This window comes from Drosophila takahashii, unplaced genomic scaffold (genome assembly GCF_030179915.1).
Source record: "Drosophila takahashii strain IR98-3 E-12201 unplaced genomic scaffold, DtakHiC1v2 scaffold_68, whole genome shotgun sequence".
NCBI lineage: Eukaryota > Metazoa > Arthropoda > Insecta > Diptera > Drosophilidae > Drosophila > Drosophila takahashii.
In genome coordinates, this window is record NW_027221747.1 from 22787 (window position 1) to 30287 (window position 7501).

Below are 7501 nucleotides of genomic sequence, written 5' to 3' on the forward strand. Positions count from 1 at the left end.
GTTCCTGCTGCCACCGCGCCGTCTTATTCAGCTGCATACCCAAGCCTGCCCCAGCCCTCTGCTGCACCGGTCCCACTGCCGCGTAAGCCGCGGGAGACCTGGTCGGCAGTCGTGCACAGCGCGGACCCGAATATCTCGGGGAAGCAGCTCGCTGAGAAGGTGCGAAAGGAGATCGCCCCAGCGCTGGGTGTTCGCGTGCACGAGGTGCGAGGACTGGCACGTGGTGGTGCGGTCATACGTACCCCGTCTTCAGGCGAGCTGAAGCAGGTGATGGCCAACAAAAAGTTCCAGGAGGCTGGGCTGCAAATCAGCAGGACCCCACAACTGAAGCCGAGGATAGAGATCCGGGATGTGGACACCGCCCACAAGCCCGAGGACTTTATGGCGGAGTTGTATAAAAACAACTTTGCCGACAGGATGGAACTGGCGGAGTTCAAGAAGGCTGTGCGTCTGGAAAAGCCCTGGTCGCAGGCCAATGGCGCCACGGTGACCGTGACGCTGGAGGTCGACCCAGTGGGCTTGGACGTTCTCGACGGAGCAAAGGCATACATAGGATGGTTTGCCTACAACTGCCGTGCCTTGGTACGAACCTACGCCTGCCACAGGTGTGTTGGTTTCGACCACAAGGTTGCGAGCTGCAGGATGTCCGAGAAGGACAAGGTGTGCCGACAGTGCGGGCAGGTTGGCCACAGTGCGCGGGGCTGTCCCAACCCTGTGGACTGCCGAAATTGCCGCTTCAAGGGCTACCCGTCAGCACATCACATGCTGTCTGCTGGGTGCCCTGTGTATGCGGCGGTGCTGGCGCGGGTGAATGCTAGACACTAACCATGTTTAGCTTCATCCAGGCAAACTGTGGCAAAGGACGAGCTGCGACCATCGAGCTCGGAGTCCGATTGCGTGAAAGCAGGTGCCTGTTCGCACTGTTGCAGGAGCCCTACGTCGATGTGAGCAACGGGAGGATGGATGAGCTGCCGGAAGGTATCAGGAGCTTTACCGATAGGAAAGGAAAGGCAGCCATCCTAGTGAATCACCAGGATGTCATCTGTATGCAAGTGGAGCCCCTCACCACGGATTACGGCGTATGCGTGAAAATTATAGGAGGATTTGGCTCAATCCTTCTATGCTCCGCATATTGCCAGTTTGATGGCGACTTACCCTTGTACCTCACGTACTTGGATGCGGTCCTGCTGCTGGCCAGCAGAACTCCCGCAATCCTTGGCCTTGATGCGAATGCAGCATCCCCCATGTGGTTTAGCAAGCTTCCTCCCAACGCGGAGGGACTTGCTAACTACAATCGGGGTGAGCTGCTGTCTCTGTGGATTGTGGAAAAGGGAGCTGCGGTTCTAAACCAGCCAAGCTCGGTGTATACGTTCGAGTCCATGAACGGACGGAGCGACATCGACGTGACGATCGCCAACACTGCAGGATCTATGCTGGCCACATATGAGTGGAGAGTGGACAATTGGGAGTTAAGTGACCACAACATCATTACTGTTGTGGCCAACTTGACGACCGATACAGCCGTTGAGAGCCTAGCTCCGGTGCCGTCCTGGAACTTCTCCAATGCACGTTGGCGGTTGTTCGAGCAGGAAATGGTGAGTAGGGCAGCCGAACTTCCGGAAGACTTCTCAGAATCGCCGCTGGACCAACAAGTCTCTACCCTTCGCAGGATCGTCCACGAAGTGTGCGATCTTGTTTTGGGTAGGAGGACGGCAGGATCGCCGAGATCCAGACCAGGTTGGTGGACCGCTGACCTAAGCGCGATGCGCCGCGATGTCAGGAGACTTAGGCGCCGTCTTCAGGATGCCAGACGTCGTCGTCACGATGACGTGGCCGAGCTAATTGTGGTCGAGCTGAGACGTACCTCAGCCGCCTACAAGAAGCTCATCCTGAGGACAAAGGAGGACAGCTGGAGACGCTTCGTGGGAGAAAATTCACACGATCCCTGGGGGCGCGTCTACAAGATGTGCCGAGGTCGCAAGAAACGGACGGAGATTGGGTGCCTTCGCGTTAATGGCGAGCTGGTCACCAATTGGGGTGACTGTGCGCGTGTGCTCCTCCGCAACTTCTTTCCGGTTGCGGAGTCCGATGCACCGATTGCCATAGCGGAGGAACTCCCACCGCCACTGGAAGTTTCTGAGGTTGGTGCTTGTGTCGCCAGGTTGAAGAGCAAACGCTCGCCTGGCATGGACGGCATCAACGGAACGATTTGCAAGGCTGTGTGGCGCGCCATACCTCAGCACCTAACGGCGATATATTCCAACTGCATCCGGTCGGGGTACTTCCCTGCAGAGTGGAAATGCCCACGTGTTGTGGCTCTGCTCAAGGGACCCGACAAGGACAGGTGTGAGCCATCGTCGTACCGCGGAATTTGCCTACTTCCGGTCTTCGGTAAGGTGCTAGAGGCCATAATGGTTGATCGTGTGAGAGAAGTTCTTCCGGAAGGCTGCAGATGGCAGTTCGGTTTTCGTCAAGGACGTTGTGTGGAGGATGCTTGGATGCACGTGAAGAGCAGTGTTCACGCCAGCCCGGCGAGATACGTGCTCGGCATTTTCGTGGACTTCAAGGGAGCCTTCGACAACGTGGAGTGGAGTGCTGCACTGCGCCGATTGGCCGAGTTGGGATGCCGAGAGATGAGCTTGTGGCAGAGCTTCTTCTCCGGCAGGAGCGCAGAAATCCGAAGCAGTTACGAGACCGTTAATGTCCCGTAACTAGAGGTTGTCCGCAGGGGTCAATCAGCGGCCCATTTATTTGGGACCTGCTGATGGATGTACTGCTACGACGCCTTGAGTCGTACTGCACACTGAGTGCGTACGCGGATGATCTGCTGCTTCTCGTCGAGGGAAACTCCCGGCTCGCGCTGGAGACAAAAGGAGCGCAACTAATGTCCATCGTTGAAACGTGGGGGATGGAAGTCGGCGTTGCCGTTTCCACCAGCAAGACGGTTATTATGCTGCTAAAGGAACCAAGAAAGCTACTCGCTCGTGGCCCGAATGGAGTGCTTCGACGCACACCTGCGGTAAAATTTGCTGGAGCAAACTTACGTATGTTAGCAGCTGCCGGTACCTTGGCATCACAGTCAGCGAAGGCTTGAAATTCCTCGAGCACGTCAGAAATCTCCGACAGCGTATGGCTGGAGTCGTTGCAGCATTGGCGCGTGTGCTTCGAGCAGACTGGGGCCTCAGTCCTCGAGCCAGGCGGACCATTTATGCCGGACTCATGGTGCCCTGTGCACTGTTTGGTGCCTCGGTATGGTATGTCACTACGACGCGGCAAGAAGTGGCCAGAGAGCACCTCATTGCCTGCCAGAGGCTTATCCTTCTTGGATGCCTTCCGGTATGCCGAACAGTGTCCACTGTGGCACTGCAGGTTCTTGCTGGCGTTCCCCCGTTTGATTTGGCTGCCATGCAAATGGCAGTTAAATACAAGCTTAAGCGTGGATACCCGTTGGAGGATTACGATCTGCTGTATAGTGAAGACCTCACTGGTCTAAGCTGGGAAGAGAAGATGGTGCGTATGGAGCAGTGCCTACTGCACAGATGGCAAGACAGATGGGATGACGTAGATGCATCCGGACGGGTGACCTACAAGTTCATTTCAGATGTGACTTTTGCATTTCGGAATCCACACTTTGGATTCCCGATGCGCACCGGATTTTTAATCACAGGACACGGATCGTTGAACGCATTTCTGTATAGCAGAACGCTCTCGGACTCTGCCGCATGCTCATGTGGCGATCCATTTGAGGATTGGCAGCACGTCTTGTGTGACTGCCCCCTCTATGCAGATTTGCGCGACCTCGATGGACTTGGAGTGCAGCGAAATGGCGAAAACCGAACGTTTGGAAGGATTCTGGAGGATGAGGACAGGACTCGACGACTCAATGTGTTTGCTGATGAGGCGTTCCGCAGGAGAAGGGACTTTTAGTCCATTTACTCTGCTGTGTGGCTAGCGGCGAAGAATACTACCACAGCTTGTCATAGCTTGTCGTAGGAGGCGACTAATATGACATGGGTGCCCTATCCGAGCTTGTCGGAGCTTAAGGGGTGAGGCCTACCGATCCTGTAATTTCGGTACCACGGGTTGAGCAGCTGTCCAAGGCTGCTCATTGAGGTCGGCCCCCATGTGGGAGTATCGTGGTGGCTGTGGTTGACACCCATATGCGGGTAGAGCCTTCGGGTTCGACGTGGAGTTGCGTCATACAACTCGGGTGCTGTGACCCAAAGATCAGTAGGGATTTAGATAGATCCCGCTCCTCAGCAAGGGGGAATGCTTGCCCGACAAGTAAGCATTCGAATTGCTACCGGGGTGGTTGCTATGTACATAGCTATAGCTTCTAGTCCGGGGCGTTGGTCTGGCGCTTAACCTAGACACATTGCACTATACACTCACTTGTGGGTGTATAAGAGTGCCGTGGTTGTAATCCCTTCAGTGTGGAACATGCCACGTTAAATAAGAGCGGAGGGATCCGATTCACACACACTGTCCCTATCTACTATCTAGCGAAACCACAGCCAAGGGAACGGGCTTGGAATAATTAGCGGGAAAGAAGACCCTTTTGAGCTTGACTCTAATCTGGCAGTGTAAGGAGACATAAGAGGTGTAGAATAAGTGGGAGATATTAGACTTCGGTTTGGTATCGTCAATGAAATACCACTACTCTTATTGTTTCCTTACTTACTTGATTAAATGGAACGTGTATCATTTCCTAGCCATTATACGGATATATTTATTATATCTTATGGTATTGGGTTTTGATGCAAGCTTCTTGATCAAAGTATCACGAGTTTTGTTATATAATCGCAAACAAATTCTTTAATAAAACGGTGCATTTATGTATTTTTGATTTGAAAATTTGGTATAACTCCAATTACTCAGGTATGATCCAATTCAAGGACATTGCCAGGTAGGGAGTTTGACTGGGGCGGTACATCTCTCAAATAATAACGGAGGTGTCCCAAGGCCAGCTCAGTGCGGACAGAAACCACACATAGAGCAAAAGGGCAAATGCTGACTTGATCTCGGTGTTCAGTACACACAGGGACAGCAAAAGCTCGGCCTATCGATCCTTTTGGTTTAAAGAGTTTTTAACAAGAGGTGTCAGAAAAGTTACCATAGGGATAACTGGCTTGTGGCGGCCAAGCGTTCATAGCGACGTCGCTTTTTGATCCTTCGATGTCGGCTCTTCCTATCATTGTGAAGCAAAATTCACCAAGCGTTGGATTGTTCACCCCATGCAAGGGAACGTGAGCTGGGTTTAGACCGTCGTGAGACAGGTTAGTTTTACCCTACTAATGACAAAACGTTGTTGCGACAGCATTCCTGCGTAGTACGAGAGGAACCGCAGGTACGGACCAATGGCACAATACTTGTTCGAGCGAACAGTGGTATGACGCTACGTCCGTTGGATTATGCCTGAACGCCTCTAAGGTCGTATCCGTGCTGGACTGCAATGATAAATAAGGGGCAATTTGCATTGTATGGCTTCTAAACCATTTAAAGTTTATAATTTACTTTATAAACGACAATGGATGTGATGCCAATGTAATTTGTAACATAGTAAATTGGGAGGATCTTCGATCACCTGATGCCGCGCTAGTTACATATAAAAGCATTATTTAATACAATGACAAAGCCTAGAATCAATTGTAAACGACTTTTGTAACAGGCAAGGTGTTTTGTAAGTGGTTGAGCAGCTGCCATACTGCGATCCACTGAAGCTTATCCTTTGCTTGATGATTCGATAATAAACATAAATTTAATTGTGTTTATTTGTTTGGCTTTTTTAAGTCAAAATATATATATATATAAAATATATATATATAAAATAATAATTATATTTAAATAATTTTATTTAAATATATTTAACAATGGTAGCCATATGTATCGTCATCCTATTAGTGACGCGTATAAAAATATTCTAAGTCCGAACATGCAAATAAGAGACATATGCAAGTATATGTACTTCTTAAGGTAGCCAACTGAATCGTCATCCTATTAGTGACGTGTATACAAATATTCTAAGTCCGAACATACAAGTAAGAGACATATGCAAGTATATGTACCTCTTAAGGTAGCCAACTGAATCGTCATCCTATTAGTGACGCGTATACAAATATTCTAAGTCCGAACATGCAAATAAGAGACATATGCAAGTATATGTACCTCTTAAGGTAGCCAACTGAATCGTCATCCTATTAGTGACGCGTATAAAAATATTCTAAGTCCGAACATGCAAATAAGAGACATATGCAAGTATATGTACCTCTTAAGGTAGCCAACTGAATCGTCATCCTATTAGTGACGTGTATAAAAATATTCTAAGTCCGAACATACAAGTAAGAGACATATGCAAGTATATGTACCTCTTAAGGTAGCCAACTGAATCGTCATCCTATTAGTGACGTGTATAAAAATATTCTAAGTCCGAACATGCAAGTAAGAGACATATGCAAGTCAATGTTCCTCTAAATAGATGATTGAATCTTCATTCTTTTAGTGACGTGTTTTAAAATATTCCAAGTCCAACATGAGTTATATGGATATGAAAATAATATTAAGTTCTAGTATGGATATGAAAAAATGAGTTATATGGATATGGGAAAAATAACAAGTTCTAGTATGGATATGAAAAAAATGAGTTATGTGGATATGGGAAAAATAATAAGTTCTAGTATGGATATGAAAAAAAAATGAGTTATATGGATATGGAAAAGAATACAGAGTTCTAGTATGGATATGGAAAAATGAGTTATATGAATATGGGAAAAATGATAAGTTCTAGTATGGATATGAAAAAATATGAGTTTATATGGATATTAAAGAAATAATAAGTTCTAGTATGGATATGGAATAAAATGAGTTATATAGATATGGCAAAAAATAATGTTCTAGTATGGATATGAAAAAAATTAGTTATATGAATATGGGAAATTTATAAGTTCTAGTATGGATATGGGAAAAATAATAAGTTCTAGTATGGATATAAAAAAATATTGAGTTATATGGATATTAAAGAAATAATAAGTTCTAGTATGGATATGGAAAAAATTAGTTATATTGATATGCTAAATAATGAGTTATATGCATATGGGAAAAATACTAAGTTTTAGTATGGATATGGCAAGAATACTGAGTTCTAGTATGGATATGGGAAAAATAATCAGTTTCTAGTATGGATATGAAAAAATATTGAGTTTTTGGATATTGAAGAGATAATAAGCTCTAGTATGGATATGGAAAAAATTAATTATATTGTAATAGTAAATAATAAGTTTTATGGATATAGGAAGAAAATTAGGTTCTAGTATGGATATGAAAAAAATTAGTTCTATGGATATGGGAAAAATAAAAAGTTCTGGTATGGATATGGAAAAATATTAAGTTATATGGATATTAAAGAAATAATAAGTTCTGGTATGGAATATGGAATAAAATGAGTTGTAGAGATATGGCAAAAATATAATGTTCTAGTATGGATATGAACAAAATTAGTTATATG